The 16,665-nt window shown below is 36.5% G+C and overlaps 1 protein-coding gene across 1 annotated transcript in view; it reads left to right on the top strand.

The window, feature by feature from the left end:
- dlgap4b (discs, large (Drosophila) homolog-associated protein 4b) overlaps positions 1-16,665 on the top strand; it is a 165,767-nt gene that overhangs the window by 91,284 nt on the left and 57,818 nt on the right. The window contains 1 exon segment of the mRNA XM_048200137.1: positions 13,372-13,421. The gene's annotated coding sequence lies outside the window, so the exon portion shown is untranslated.

The following is a 16,665-nucleotide window of genomic DNA, read 5'->3' as shown; positions in this document are numbered from 1 at the left end:
GAAAAATATACGCAATATTTGTATGTCTAAATTACCATTATACGCAACAACGATATGACATTTGACCCATCACGTCACCACCACTGTGACAGTGCGACTTTTGTTGATGCTTCTCGTAGCCTAGTTGCACAGATGTCTATGGCCTAGTTGGAGCAAGCGTTGCATCTCCATGTTTTCTGTGCTGATGCGGTCGTGATGAGTTCATGTAGGCTAACATGTAAGGGTTGCGCTGCCAATAAAGCACCTAAAAGCTGTCACAAAGAACCGGCAAAAAAGTAGCCTAATGATTATGATTATATAAAATATAGCAAGGAGACATGTTAATTGTTTATTATTAAACAAGTGTTTTCTGTGTCAGTGGCTGCAAAGATGAAGTTGACGATGCTGACTCGCGATCTTCGCAGTAGTGAACGCGCCTGAGAGAAATGCACATTTCATTCGGATTACATAAGCAGAGAGCAGTCTGTTTTCTTTCGTTTTGAATTGCTCTGTTTAAAAGTAGACATTCCAATATAGATATTTTCCTCAGGTCTGTGAGGCAAGTAGGCTAAGTTACCTTATACACTGAGTTTTAGTTCATTTATGATACGAGCTCCAGTTCTCCCCGGCGCCTCCGTGTCGTGATCATCTATTGTCTGCTATATTTACTTCTTATTTATTAAATACAAGCAATTGGTTGATGAAATATTGATTAAAATTAAGATACAATTAATACAAAACGAAATTAACTTGAAAGAATTTTAAGAATTTTTTAAAAGTTAAGAACTTTAAATTTTAAAAAATAAAGCACTTTAATTGGAATGATTTTAGCATGTGTGATTTATCGCGGGCACGGGTCGGGTAACGGGCCAAATATTAACGGGTCTGGGTGGGTGCGGATATAATTTTGATATTATCACGGGTGACGGGTCGGATCTGGTGCTGAACTTTGCGGGTACGGGCGAGAGCGGGTCTCCAAAAATGGACCCGTGCAGGACTCTGACGTGAACTCCATGAAATCTGCATATAGCATGGGAATTGAAGATCGGATCTATATCCATTTTGCGGAGACACATTAATGTGGCCATGTGTAAATGCAATCGTTTTTATAAATCAGATAGCTATCCAATCAGAGAAAACGCATGAAATGACCAGGTGTAAACAGGCCCAAAGAATACTGAAAAATAATAATTGATCATGGTTTCCGCAAAAAATATGAAGCAGCACAACTGTTTTCAATACTGATAAAAATCTGAAATGTTTCTTGAGCAGCAATTCAGCATATTAGAATGATTTCTGAAGGATCATGTGACACTAATCACAGAAATAAATTACATTTTAAAATATATTCATTTGAAAACAGTTCATTTACATTTTATTACAATTTACAATTTAATTGTTTACAATATTCCTATTTTTACTGTATTTTTGATCAAATAAATACAGCTTGGTGAGCAGAAGAGACTTCTTTCAAAAACACTTTCTGAATGCTAGTGAAGCTTCCCAACACTGCAAATAACAAAATTCCATTTCTATTTTCTATAACCTCATGCAAACTCCATTAAAACTAACCTTGCGTATTAAGATTGATTGTTTATACAGTCACATGGTTGGCTAAGTAAATCAGGCAAAAACCGCAGTGTGGAGATTGCTATTTAATTATGAGCATTTATGGTTCTGGCTGATATATGAGCTGCTGTAGTTTATGGTGATTTAGCCACCGAGTTGCACTGTGACAGAAACCACTATAATTGTCATAAATGTGTCCCTGTGGCATCTACCCCACTATAATAATTGAAAATAGTTGCAGGTTTAATTATCATTTGGAAGCAGTAATTGTGTTTACCCTAGTAGCAGAAGTTATAAAAGCGACCGTGCTAGTTTATGCCATGAGAAGGTGCTGAGAAGAACAAAGGCTCTTGGGATCTGGATTCCCTTGGGATACTGGAAGAAATGAGATTGACCGCAAGGATAGGATGACAGATATCTCTTTTGCCAGCCACGCTTACAGTAAAGGCCTTTAAAATGCATTAAATCAGTTCAGATCCAGTGGGACGATAGCAAGGCTGCCCAGCAGCACTGAACACACACACAGTGTTGCACTGTAATCTCTGTAGGGTCTGAAAACGCAGCACTCTGTTTATATGACATGCTAATCTTCCAGGACGTTAATCTCTGCAGTCTGAGCTCAGAGCTGGTTACAGTGCAGCATATATGACATATGCTGTAGGACGCTGTCAGTTCATGCAGTTATTAGTTTGAGTGATGTCATTTGTCCAAGTCTTCATCATTGCTAGTTGTACTTTGTTGTGTTGTTAGCGTGACTGCCAGCAACGAGTACATGGTAAATGAAGTGATTCTGAGTGTCATTTTGATCCTTCCCCTCTTTGAGACTAGAAAAACTTTTTTAGTTTTTCTTGTACTGTTGTGTTGTTAAATATTGAAAAGTTACACTGTTGTGTGATGAAATGAATGAACATTTTGTTTAAAATACTCAAAATTAAATAAATAGTAAGCGATATGAGAGTAGTTATCTAACAATCGACTTTATCCTTTGCAATGGTAATGCATACTGTACTGAGCAGCAGACATTTCTCCATGTGATATTAATACAATTACATGGCATGTTTAATTTTTTAATTTAAAGTCCCCCTGTTGTGAAAATAAAGTTTTTAATGTTGTTTATATGTCTATGTGGTGTTTTTAACATGCTTTAAGACAAACCATATGCAAATTCATCAGTCCACACCATTGCTGAGTATTTTCTCTTTAAAACTGCAGTTAACCAAAGACAGTCTCAAACCCATGGTTTGAAATCGCTGGTATTTCTGACATCACCAATCACGTCAACGTGCCGGCAGGCTTTAGCATGTCATTAACTAAGTCTTAAAAGAAGGTTATCCCGGAATATTTTTCTGTTGATATGAAAAATCATGTGGATTTAGCAATATAGCAGGTGTATGATGTATATTACACTGTTATGATGAACTATATGCCTTTCTCCACTGACGTTCTGAGTTTCAAATGATACTGACTGTTGAAGGCAGCTGTCTGACTCGTGAATGTGAACATGGTTTGTGTACATTGTGTACATTGTACATGTGAACATTAGCAACACATTATTAGCTGTTTGATAACATAGTGAAGCAAAACACTAATCATATTAATTACCGTTATGTGTCCAGCGTTGTAAAAAAGCAATACAATTGTACAGTGTTTACCTCAGTAAGTTGACCGAGTGGATCTCGTCTGAGCTCCTGGGTGGAGGCTGGGCTAATTATCATATTTATAGATCCATGTATATTAAATTAGGCAAGTGTGTAGAGTTACATTCAAGCTATTTTAAGGCATCACAGGGTTTTTTTCACAGGAAAAAAAAAACGTTTAAATATGTAATTTCGGTGATCAAAGATGAGTTTTAAGGGATCAAATTATTGACTAGAGGGGGACTTTAAGGCCCCGTCCACACGAAGCCGGAGCTTACCCCAATCCGATCTTTTTTTTTCCTCCTTCTAAAAAAAAATCCCGTCCACACGGTGCCGTATCAAGAAATATCTGCGTCCACACGAAACCAGTTAAACGGCTCAAAATGATGTAGTATACATGCCAGACCATCATGTGGCACTGTAATTCTGTCACAGAAATGCACTTAAAGCAGCGAAGGAGACTTTGAGCATGCGCATAAACCTTGCACGCTGAATACAAACTATAGCAAAGCTTACTGTGTGTTCACACCGCCAGCGGCGAGAGCATCAAAGTCATTGATTTGACAGGAATGACAGGAAGTGGCGCGGCGCGGCGTGGCGTCTAGGACGGTGACGCTGCATTCACACGGGGCGCCGGCGTTAACGCTTCTCATTTACTTTGAATGGGTGACGTCATGCGTTGCCGAACTGAATTGTGGGTTCCGTCGCGTCGCTTCACTCGCGTTGCAAGCGGCAGAAGTTGAAGATTTCTCAACTTTTCAAGCGCCAACGCAGGCGTCATCCAATCAGATGGCTCTATGCAAATTCCCTAGAGCAGTCGCTAGCCAACTGCGTTCGTGCAACACCGGAAAGTAATGTGATTGGCTGTAATCACTATAATGATCGTGGGGTGATGACATCATCGTTTCAGAAAATATACGGATTGCCCCGTCCACACGATAACGCAAAGACGGCGTTTTCAAATTTATCCACTCTGGGACCCGGTTTCAAAAAATAGCGGTTTCACCATTTGAAAACGCCGGATCTGTGTGGACAAAACGCCTATCCGATAAAAAATTTGTGCGGTTTCACAGAAACGCGTCTCCGTGTGGACGGGGCCTAAGTCTTTCCCTGCCATTTGCGGAATTGTCTGATAATCAATGTTTTGACTGTTATATGGTAGGGGACACTATTACACATCTTCTAAATGGGTACAGAATCTTCGGAACAAAACACACCTGAAAAAGAAGCAGAAAAAAGTGATAGAAGCATTGCTGATGCACATGAAAATAACGCCATCTGAATTACTGAATGAAATATCGACCCATGAAGAGCAAGCGACTGTGAAGCTTTGGGGGTGTTGATGGACTCAATCTGCTCCATCTGTGTTTTGATCATTGTTCTGAATCTGAATTCTGAATTTTCTTAGCTTTTTGTTCAAAATGTTGCTTTTTTTATGAAACTTATCTGTTGATAAAAAAAGAATGCATGAAGCTAGAATAAAATGTTTGTTATTGTTGTTGTTGTTTAAAAGCAGAGGCTCTGTTCATTCTTTTGATATATTGCATGTTTAGATATTCATACACCGAAATATTCTGAGAGCAGTATATCGCAATATTGCTGACTGCGATTATCAAATCACGAAGGCTACTACTTAGTTAAATAAATACCTGTGTTGTGCAAGCATGATACATCAACTTGTGACTTAACCAATAGTGTGAGTCCAGGGCGAGATTACGTGGTTGAAAACCTTTGTTTATTTGTATATATACTTTTTTAAAAATAGCATTTTTTTTATTTTTTATTTAGTTTGTTGCATGTGGTCCAGACGCATTGACCGCTGCATTGCTCAAGAGGATGAATTGTGTTTTCAATCAAAAAAACATTTTAAAATAAAACAATAGACTTTAACATGGATGAGCACAAAGCTGAAGGCTTTGAAATTATTTTTTTAATCAGACTTTTATGTATCTACTTTATAAAGTAGCCATCTGGCTTAGAATGTGAAATTATGAATAGTCATAAATGTTGTTATAAAATAGTTTTACTTCAATACTTTTACATTAATAGACTCTGTCAGTAGGCTGATTCATTCTCTTCTGGCTTTTGTCTTCCAGCTTAACCCAGAGTCAGTCTTATCTGGGCTTGTACTGATCATATTTAATCTCTATAGATATAGCATGAGAGACAACAAACATTTCAGCTCTTTATTTCATCTCTCTTTCATTCGTTTTTTCTTAAATGCCAGACCTACTATTAATCTAAACCGCTTGTCTACGGTATATTCAATCTTCTGTGACAGGCTGACATGGCTTCAAAACGAGATTACAGCAGAATCTCTTCGAAGTATATATATCTTTTCCTCTTTTTTTTTCAAAATGCCATTTATTTTCCATCTGAGGGGAATTTGAGTACATACTCTTGAAACTTTGATGTAATTTTGCGGCTATTTTTGTGTAGAGAGACCTTTGACCTCCAGCATAAAATCAAGTGTGCATTATAGTGTATTCTAGCCAAGAAACACCCACTTAGACAGTATCAGACCATCTGACTTACATGTAAAGTCACATATACTGCCGTTTCAAAGTTTGGGGTCAGTGAGAATTTTTTTTTTTTTTTAAATGCATTAAATTGATCAAGACAATTTATGAAGTTACAAAAAATACATTTATAATGTTACAAAATATTTCTATTTCAAATAAATGCTGTTCTTTTGAACTTCAAATAATCTAAAAAAATAATAGTTTCCACAAAAATATGAGGCAACACAACTGTTTTCAACACTGATAACAATCATAAATGTTTCATGAGCAGCAATTCAGCATATTAGAATGATTTCTGAAGGATCATGTGACACTGAAGACTGGAGTAATGATGCTGAAAATTCAGCTTTGACCACAGGAATAAATTACATTTTACAATATATTCAAATAGAAAGCAGTTATTTTAAATTCTAATAATATTTCACAATATTACTGTTTTTACTGTATTTTTGATCAAATAAATGCAGCCTTTGTGAGCAGAAGAGACTTCTTTCAGAAACATTAAATAATCTTAGCGACCCCAAACTTATGGATCATTCAAAAATCACTGATACCACAATAACAGACCAGCATGCAAACTGAGTTTCAATGTTGCTTTCTTGAGATTTGGGGTGAGAGAGATGAAATAAGCAGGGTTGTGTTATTTGATTTTGTTTTGGAGGTATCGAGGGCAGGTTTTTTTAATGCACCGCAGGCCAGGAACGACTCGACTGGTATCTCTGCAGGCACAAGAGGCCAAATTAGAGAGCAGAACAAACACGTTCTGGAGGGTGAATGCGAGTCGGGCTGCAGCTTTTTGATTTAGTCCTGATATAACTTAAGTCCTCACCAGGAGATAAAAGCCAAAGAGGGTCTGATTCTCAATATACTGTGGGTCATGAAGTAACTGCAAGGGACAGTTGTGGATAATGGAGGTCATTTGATCATTTAGGATCTAGGATTTTTTTTTTTTTACACCTGGTGATGACAGTGGTTTGACCCTCGACCACAGGGCTGGGAATTGAGAGCTGGTTCTTAATAAATAAAAAAAAATCATGATATTTAGTTTTTTAATGGTTCTTGAGTATCAGCACTGATACCAAAGGAGCATCATTCTGAAATAATCTGCTATTGTTTCTGTTCACTGCTGCTGAAACTACAGCACCACAGCAAATAAAATGTTTTGGGTTTTTTTGAGTTTGCATGTTTGTTTGAATGTGATGTGAGAGAAAGGCTGGATGCTGTACAACATTTTTCTAAATTCTTGCGAGTCATAAAGGAACATTCTGTTATAATTTAATCACCCGGTTCATGCTTTTATGAATTGCTTTCTTCTGCAAAACAGAAGAATCACTGCAAAAAGTGAATTTATTCCCCAGTCTTGCTTTCCAGTACAAACATCTAAACATTCTTACATCAAGAAATGTTTACTTGAGAAGCAAAACTGGCATAACATAAGAAGTCTTGTTTTTCTAATGAAAAATTAATCAAAACTAAGTGAGTTTAATCTTAAAGCAAAAAATAAATGTCTTTTCGCTTGAAATTAGGTTTATTTTTCTGACCTCAGGTTCAAAACAACACTGGATGCCGTCGACTTTCGTATTTTTAAAAAAATTCCAAATTTTTAAAAATATTATCTTTTGTTCCACAAAGAAAGACAATAATACAGTTGTGGAATGGTATGCGGGAGAAAATGATGGTGAAATATTAATTTTGGGGTGAATTATCATTGTAATAGTTAAAGATAAAAATACAGAACAAAGTCTAGAACACTTTACTTAAAGCCATGATGCGTTATAAAAGTATTTTTAATGCATTAATTATACCTTGTAATGCACCTTATAATGCATTGTATGATTTCATGAATAATTGTAACCATATTTATAATACATTATGTATTCATTGAACACACCTTTAGAAAGTACAATGTATTAAAACACACAAACAACCAATATCAGATGTAACAATGAATCTGCAAATATTATAAATATTATTATTGCAAAATTAATTATTACAATTATAATATTATAATGCATTATACATAAAGGATTTAAGTGAAGTGTTACCCAAAGTTGTAACACTTTTTTGTTGTAATTAATGGTACTTTGAATAAGTTCAAGAAATCTTCCGTCCACCTTGAGATGTCATTGAGGTTGGTGAGCTTCTCTTTCCTAATCGCAAACTAAATGACTCAATGTAGTTGTGAAAGAATCCAAGCGTGGAGCGTAAACCCTTTCAACTGATCCAACAGAACTAGTTAAACCGAGAGAAGCTCAGATCTGGAGAAATAAGCGGGTTTAGAGATGGTGATTTGCTGACAGTTCCATGATAATTAGAACATTAGGAAGCAAAATGGTGGTTTATACAGTTGAATTTTGCCATATCTGACATTGGACAATATCTGACATCAGTGGTGGACAGAGTTCAAAACTCAAATCTTTTAAGTTCAGGAAAGGTGTGGGAGGATGTAAGGAAGGGAAGCTGCAAAAAGCTGAAGTGTGCGTTAATGTCAGCGAGAGTCTCGGATGAATTCAGGAGCAGGAGATGTTGTGGGTCACAGGAAGGATTTTAAAACGTTTGCAAAAAAATCCACTTTCTGATTGATCAAAGTTGAAGATGATCGCAAAATGCTCAAGTTTAGTTACAGGGACGTGCAGTATACTACATTTATTCTGCTCAAAGAAAGAAATTAAAGTGTTATCTCAAAAACTCACACCAATTAGAGCCGCTCCAAACCGTAGAAGGGTCAGGGAGTCTGGCAATCTCATTAAACATCTAAAGTCTCTTGCCTGAAAGGGTGGATTGTTTGCAGCTTATTTCAAGTTCAGTAAAGCTCTCTTTGTAATACGTTTAGAAAGAAGTGAGTCTATGAACTCAATTGAAGCCCAACTAGTTTTTAAGTGGCTCAGTATCTGTTCTTGCTGCTCTCAGACAAACAGGACATTGCGGTTGTGCTTTAAAAAATCAAGACTTGGACATTTTAAAAGGACAAGACAACGGTCATGAAATATTCAAATGCACTACTACAGTACATGCAGATAATGTGTGGTGCTTTCAAAGATTCATTCTGTGGCTGTTCGTGTAAAGCTCAGAGATACCAGAGCACTTTATGGTTACAAAGAATTTTAATGCAAAAAATAATATTAAAGAGGACCAATTATGCTTTTTTGCATGTTCAACTTTCTTTAATGTGTAATGCTGCTGTTTGAGCATGAAAAATGTCTGCAAAGTCACTGCAAAGGGAGCTAAGGCTGTTCACTCCAAGAATGGTAACTATATTAGCGTTTATTCTCTATATCAGTGCGCACTGTTTCTGAACTCCCTGAAACGCCTCCATTGTAGATTTGAGTTTTCTTCCAGGAATGAACACATCACAGTTTCCCTCATTTAAATAATTCCCGGCCAAGGCATATGCAAAATAAAGGGGCGGGGCCTGGTTGAGATAGTTAATAGTGTGTTGAAAATTACGGTTATGGTAAGGGGCGGGACATTTGCCAAACAAGCTCAGAGCACTTGACCAATCACAACACACTGGTCCAGCTGACCAATCAGAGCACACTGTGCTTTTCAGAAGGAGGGGCTTCATAGAGACAGGAACTAAACAGAGTGTTACTGACAGACTGGCCCTGCGTTCCATTCGGAAGGGCTCATCCCTATGCCCTAATCCCTTCAGAGGGTTTACCCTCCGGAGTGAGAGCTTTGAAGGGATGAAGGGTGTAGGGGTAAAAAAAACAGTTCTTTTGGAACGCACTTCAGCGTCATCTTAACGAGACAATCAAGGAGGATAAATTGTGCAAGCTGCGCCGTTTAACGTTATTATTTACTGATTTATTTATTTTAGGTTTACCGCATGTAGGCTATATTGTATCTATGTATTTGAAACATTTGAATGGACTGATAAATGAGCCGTAAAGTTTTTTTTTTTTTTTTGAAGTACAATGTCATTTTGACCATAATAATGTACCAAATCTAACTTGTATAAATATTACAGTAGTACAGAAAAATATTATACATACCTTTATAGTTAAAATCGAACTCCTAACCTCCTGTACCCATTCTGTGACGTCAAACAACTTCCCTGTGCAAAGGATCATGGGGGCCCGAAGTGTCCATCAGTTGTTCCCTTCGAAATCCTTCATTCCGAAGGGCCCTTTGAAGTGGCCAGTTTTGAGCACTTTGGTTTGGAACGACCCTTCAATATGGCGGCCATGATTATTTTCACTCCGAAGTGCCCTTCGGAGGGCGATATATCCCGTTTGGAACGCACCGTGGGAAGAGAGGAGCTGCTACAATGTCAATATGGGAAAAATAAGGTGCTTTTTTTTTTCAAGCATGAAAATCTGTTCTAGTATAGCCCAAAAATCAAAATCAAGACTTTGTAAAAGGGCATAATATAGCCACTTTAAAAATGATATAATATTAAAATAGAAATGGTATATTTTTCTTGCTGCCATCGTACAGCATGGCCTTGAAACATCAGAGCAAAGAGAGTTCGCTTAGAGACTGTGATGTTCTCCATGGGGCTTCAGGTTCAGACGTGTCCTTCTGTAATGTGAACATGAGATCATCCATCATGCCACAGATACACAGCAGGGCAGTTCAAGGGTTTTGTGAGCAGTGTTTTCAGCCCAACTGTACTAGAATCTTAAAACATTAACTCCTTGAGGGGATGTCCTCTACAGTAAAAGGTGGTTCATTAAAATGTAAATGTTTTATTTTAAAAATGCAAAGGTTTTTCCTTTAGTACCAGGGCGTTTCCTCTGAGAAGTGTTAGTGATGAGGCACATGAGAAAGTTTAGCAGGAACTAGAAAGATGAAATCATAGAGCTTTTTAACCCTGCTCATTCTAGTCTCAATGAAGTAGATTAAAGAATCAACAAAGCAGATGAGAGAATAAAAATAGAAAACTCAGCAATTAACACAAGCTAGAAACTGTGTGTATTATGTCTTGCCTGAGATTGTCTTATCGTCATATTGACCCTGTTATCATTTTTGCATCTGTGGCATAATTAAGTCTGTGAGATGATTGATTGGATTAATTAGGAATGTAGTAGGACTGGATGAAATTACCCACACACACTCACACACACACATTGGGTTTTCATGTTTTATGGGGACTTTCCATAGACATAAACTATATGTTCTAACCCTACCCCTAAACTGTCTATATTTTTAAATTTCCAAAAAACATCATTTAGTACACTGTAAATCTGAATAAATTGGCAAAAACCAAGAAAAAACTTTTAAGTTAATAAATTCAAAGTTTAAGTAAGACAAACTGGCAGATTTTTACTTTTTAGCTCATATATTTTAATTGTTCTTAACTTGAAATATTTGAGTACACTAATTCATGCATTTTACTTATAATTATCATGTAACCTCAATGTAAACATTTTTATTACAGTGTAGTGTAAACATAGCTAGCCATAACAAGCTAAATCAAAAAATGCTAACTTGCTAATTTGCTAACATGTTAACAATAGTATGGTATAATGCTTACTGCATATATAAATCATGTAACATGCTTGCTCTCATAAGCCACATGCAACACTTGTCACCATGATGGGAACTCTACAAAAACCCACAGAAACTCTTCTAAATTAGCCTAACAAAGCATTAATCACTACTAAATCTCCCACTTAACATTGTGCTTGCACAAAAAAACATATAACACTAAATTTTAGCTCAGTTTTAGTTCAACTTAAGTTTGTCTAAATTAAAAGAAATAAGTTCATAAAACTCAAAACAATTAAACAGTTCAGTTTACTTAAAATATGTCAGTTCTGTGAACTTGAAAGAAAAAGAAAGTGCTAAATACTCATAAAAGTTGATTTGACAACTAATTTGTTTAATTTAAGTTTGTCCTACTCAAACCAATTAATTATTTTGAGAGTTAGGGTTTACAGTGTGATTTATAAGCTGTTTTTCTCATTGGGATTTCAGATATTGCCATCTTTGTTGGGACATTTTGTCCCCATAACATAGGGTTTATGAGGACACACACACACACACACACACACACAAGAGAGAGAGAGAAAGAGAGAGAGAGAGAGAGATCACAAGAAGGCAATTGTAAGAGGCAAGCTGTCATTTCTGTTTGTGCATGTCATATGTTTCTCGTATCATTGCATACTTTTGTGTTTTGCTCTCATTTTGTAAAAAATAAATAAATAATTATGGTTTATCTATAACCTAGAAATGCACTTAATGTGTAACATATAAAGTAATTGGTTTTATTCATGTCAAAAATATTGTTGAAAGATTTTTAAGACAAATATATATTTTTGTCTATACACTACCGTTCAATAGCTTGGGGTCGGTAAGATTTTTTAAATGTTTTTGAACGTTTCTCCAAGGCAGCATTAATTTGATCAAAATCGAGTTAAAACAGTAATATTGTGAAGTAATATTATTACAATTTAAAATAGCTGCTTTCTATGTAAATATATTGTAAAATGTAATTTATTCCTGTAATCAAATCTGAATTTTCAGCATCATTACTCCAGGCTTCAGTGTCCCATGATCCTTCAGAAATCATTCTAATATGCTGATTTGCTGTTCAAGAAAAAATTCTGATTATTATCAAATAGTTGTGCTGCTTTATATTTTGGTGGAAACCTTTTTTTTTATTATTTGAAATAGAAATCGGTGACACTTTACAGTAAGGTTCATTAGTTAAACAGTAGTTAATGTATAAACTAACATTAATTAACCATAAGCAATACATTTTTTACTGTATTTACTATATCTTCGTTAACATTAGTTAATGAAAATACAGCTGTTCATTGTTTGTTCATGTTAGTTCACAGTGCATTAACTAATGTTAATGCTAATTAACACTAACAAAGATTAATAAATGCTGTCTAAGTGCAGTTCATTATTAGTTCATTTTAACTAATGAAACTTATTGTAAAGTGTTACCTATAAATCTTTTGTAATGTTATAAATGTCTTTACTGTCACAGCAAATCAATTTTATGCATGTTTGCTAAATAAAGGCATATATATATATATATATATATATATATATATATATATATATATATATATATATATATATATAAAAAAAATCTTACTGACCCAAAACTTTGAAATGATATTGTATATATATATAGACTAACACTGAGGAGCTGTTCACAGAAACACTGCAAATGTCCGTTTCATTTGACATGTTTTTCCCCACTTTTTAGTTCACTCTAGTAGTAGATTTGTCAGCTGTTGTTGTGTAGCGCAGCGGTTCTCTGCAGTGAGACTGTGTGATTTTCATGTATATTAATAGTGTTTTGTACTATAATCCCATGAATATGGATGGTGTCGGTGTTCTGGAGGAAGAGAGTAATCTTCAGCACACAGACATGTACATATTACTCAGACGCAATGTTTTAGGTCATGAAACTTCGCCCTGTGAAACTTTAAAGGCATTGTGATGTTGCATTAAATATGCATGAAGGTGAGCTCATAGATAAAGAGGTAAAGACTGATGACAGCGATTCTGTTTTCAGCACAGTGGGATTGTGTTCCTGTTACACATCCATAAAACATTGAACCTGTCCCATGACAGCACCACTGTTGTTTTTAGAATAGTCAATTCTAAACGAGAGACCAGTCTCATGAATATAATACTGATCTTTAATTGTTTTGCATATATGCTAATGACTTATTTGCATGTGTGTTTTATTTCAACAGAAAATTTCACCTGCTGGGTTTGGCGCAAAGAATTAGGATGACCTACAAATGTAAGTATGTTTTGGTAACTCATCATTTCATACCAAAATAGTATTACCATCTGATACTTCAACCTTGTTATGAGTGAACTGTAAGGTGGTTTGGATAAAAAGTTTTGCTTGTCCTCTGCGTTCACCTAACGTTGTGTCCTCAGCTGCTGTCGTACGCTCCATAGCACACATTTGCATTAAAATTGTAAATTTTGACTTTAAAATTCAGATTCTCCTTATTAATTTCCACAGTGAGCACATTATGCAAACATGGCCTCTTTGAAAGAGCTCATTATTATCTCAATGAAACAATTGCTTTGACCTTGTATCATATTACATCATTAAGCACTTGAGAAATAAATGAGCTCTTTGCTCAGTAAGATTTGCTATATTTTATGATTCTGATTTGTAAAAGGTAACTTTTTGTACTTCAGCTTCATGGTGTTGAGCAGTATGTCATATTAATAAATACTGTGTTTGTTAATACTGTAAAAACCATTGCTTAATTGACTGTAAGATCTTATAATGTATTTACTTTATCAACAAAGTATATTTAGTTTAACTACTTTAAAGGGGACCTATTATGCAAAATTCACTTTTGCATGGTGTTTGGCCATTGCATGTGTGTGTTGGCAGTGTGTATACACAACCACCCTATAATGATAAAAATCCAACAACTCTTTTTTTTTTTTTTTTTATCCCCATAAATCATAAGCAGTGTCTCAGAACAAGCCGTTTGCAGGTTCCTGGCAATGTGACGTCACATTAGCCACAGGTCCCACCCACGAATGTTGACAGACCTGTTTTAACTTAGAACCGCCCTGGGGTGCGTTTCCCAAAGCGAACTATGGTCGCAAGTTCCGTCGTTACCAATAGAGTTCAATGGGACTTACGACCATGGTTCACCAACGATGCTTTCGGGAAACGCACCCCTGAGCGAGTTCAAAGCGAGTTGTACACAGTCCGCCATTGCTGCATTTACGAGAATGTCTCCTAAGGGTTTTAGCTGTCCTGTAGCTGGATGGATTAATCGACATAGCTCTCTCAATTTACTCCCTAAATCTGAGCCGCTGAAGACGAGGTGGATTAATTTTGTTTTTAAAGAAAATGCTCCCTCAACTCTACTGAAATTAATTTATGTCTGCACAATCATTTCACACCAGACTGCTTTGTGAACGAATGTCAATACAAAGGGACAATACAAAACAGAGGTTGAGCTAAAAATTTGCTACTCAAGGATAGATCAGTACAAACTGTTCGTGATCCAGTTTACAGCCTCTAGAGCAGGGGTCTCCAACCCTGCTACTGGAGGGCTACCGCCCTGCAGATTTTAGCTCCAACCCGAATCAAACATACCTGAACCAGCTAATCAAGGTGTTCAGGGTTGCTTGATGATTACAGACAGGTGTGTTGGAGCAGGGTTGAAACTGGAATCTGGAGGATGGTCCAGGAGCAGGGTTGGAGATACCTGCTCTAGAGTAATACTGGATAAGGCAGTAATAAAGGTGAGAGCACTTTATTACAGTTCATCGCAGTTGATTTACGGATATAAAGTTTACCAGTTTATTAAGCACCACCCGAAAAGGCATATGGTCTTTATATATTTGTTTACTGTTAGTTGTAACGAGTGTTTCTGTGTACTTCGCTATGTATGTTGATGATAATGCAAGGGAGAGAGAGAGTTTATGGATAATATTTTAATGCACCATTGCACTGTTTTATTAAGCTCTTACAGTGATTTTCTAGAGTGAAAACGGATGCTTCATATCAAAGACTATAGAATAACACAAGACGTGTCACTCGTATTGTTTTGAATGGGAGAAAGTGTAACGCGCAATATGGCGGAATAAGTCCCGCCTTCTAAAGCCAAGAGCCAATCGCCGACTGGTAAAGTCATCACGTCACTTCAGCGGCCGTTAGAATCACCGGTTTCTATAGAAACAGTCAGACGCGCGCCTCCGAAGAGACGCGCATTTAGGTCTGCGCATGCGAATTAGCTTGATCCAGCCTGAAAAATACAGTTTTTTTGTCATGAATCGAGCGTTTAGAAACTAAATTTATGAGCCAGTTGTTGTTAGATTTCATTGGCGATTTCAAATATGAAATTTAATCGGAAGGTTGGCGAACAGTTTTGGAGAATCTGATGTTTCCCCATTCAAAGAGATAGGAGCTGCATGATGCCCAGGATGCCCGAGAGGCGTTTCAAAGATGGCCGCCGAGTGAAATGACTTGTCTTAAAAGGACTTTGTTCATATTTTGTGTGAAGTACAATAAACGTTACAAAAACTCGGTAAACAGGCTTGTATTAATATAGTGGATAAAAACAAGAAGACATTATGAGTTAACCGTAATTAAACTAAACTATACCTGTTCTATCTCCATGCAGCATATATTCGCAGTTTCTGATAGCATATATTGCGTCCAGACTGACTCTTGACACAGGAGAATGAACTTTTGAATCTCCGCCCTCTTAGACCGAGTGCAGCAGCTCATTTGCATTTAAAGGGCACACACTGAAATGGTGCGTTTTTGCTCACCCTCAAAAAGTGGCAATTTTGCAACCTGGTCTCATAGGAAAGACGTACATGTGGGAACGTTTTCGCGAGTCGCCAAAATACGTACCAATGCCTACATATCACTGAAGTTTCCAACAGAAATGAACGCTAGAGGCAGTAAAACGGCAAGCGCTTTTAATCGTTTTCATACACAGTTACGATTACGTGGTCAAATTATGGATTAATGAAGACTCGTTTTCATGTTTCCTTGCACAATATTATGTTATGACTTCAAAATGCTTTTTTACCAGAGTGCACGATTTGTATTTTGGCCTTTGCATCGCTTAAACAGCTCCATATGTTTCGCTTTTCTGACATATCAAGCTTGCTCAGTAGCTCACATGATACGGAGTTGTACTTAAGACGAGAAAGTCATGGGTACGAATCCCGTGAAAGGCGAGTCATGGTAAAAGAGCTCGAAGAGGGATCTAAACAAGCTAAAACAGCACGATTATGGATGCTTTTTATGTCACATTTGCTTTTGTTAACACTATCGGGTAGGTTTAGGTGTAGTGTTGGTGGTACATTATTTTAAAATCCAGTGGAGTGCAAATTTCAAATCAGAACTGCGGCGATTTGTATAAAAGCCAACGTCATAAAAACGTACCAAATTCACATTTATCTGTTCCGGCACAAAAAAAAAATGAACATGCTTTTAGCGCCACTCAGTGGACATTTCACATCGAAACTGCAGGGATATGTCTGTATTG

Source organism: Megalobrama amblycephala, linkage group LG8, assembly GCF_018812025.1.
Source record: "Megalobrama amblycephala isolate DHTTF-2021 linkage group LG8, ASM1881202v1, whole genome shotgun sequence".
NCBI lineage: Eukaryota > Metazoa > Chordata > Actinopteri > Cypriniformes > Xenocyprididae > Megalobrama > Megalobrama amblycephala.
Note: the sequence above shows the minus strand (reverse complement) of the source record. Positions and strands in the feature narration are given on the sequence as shown.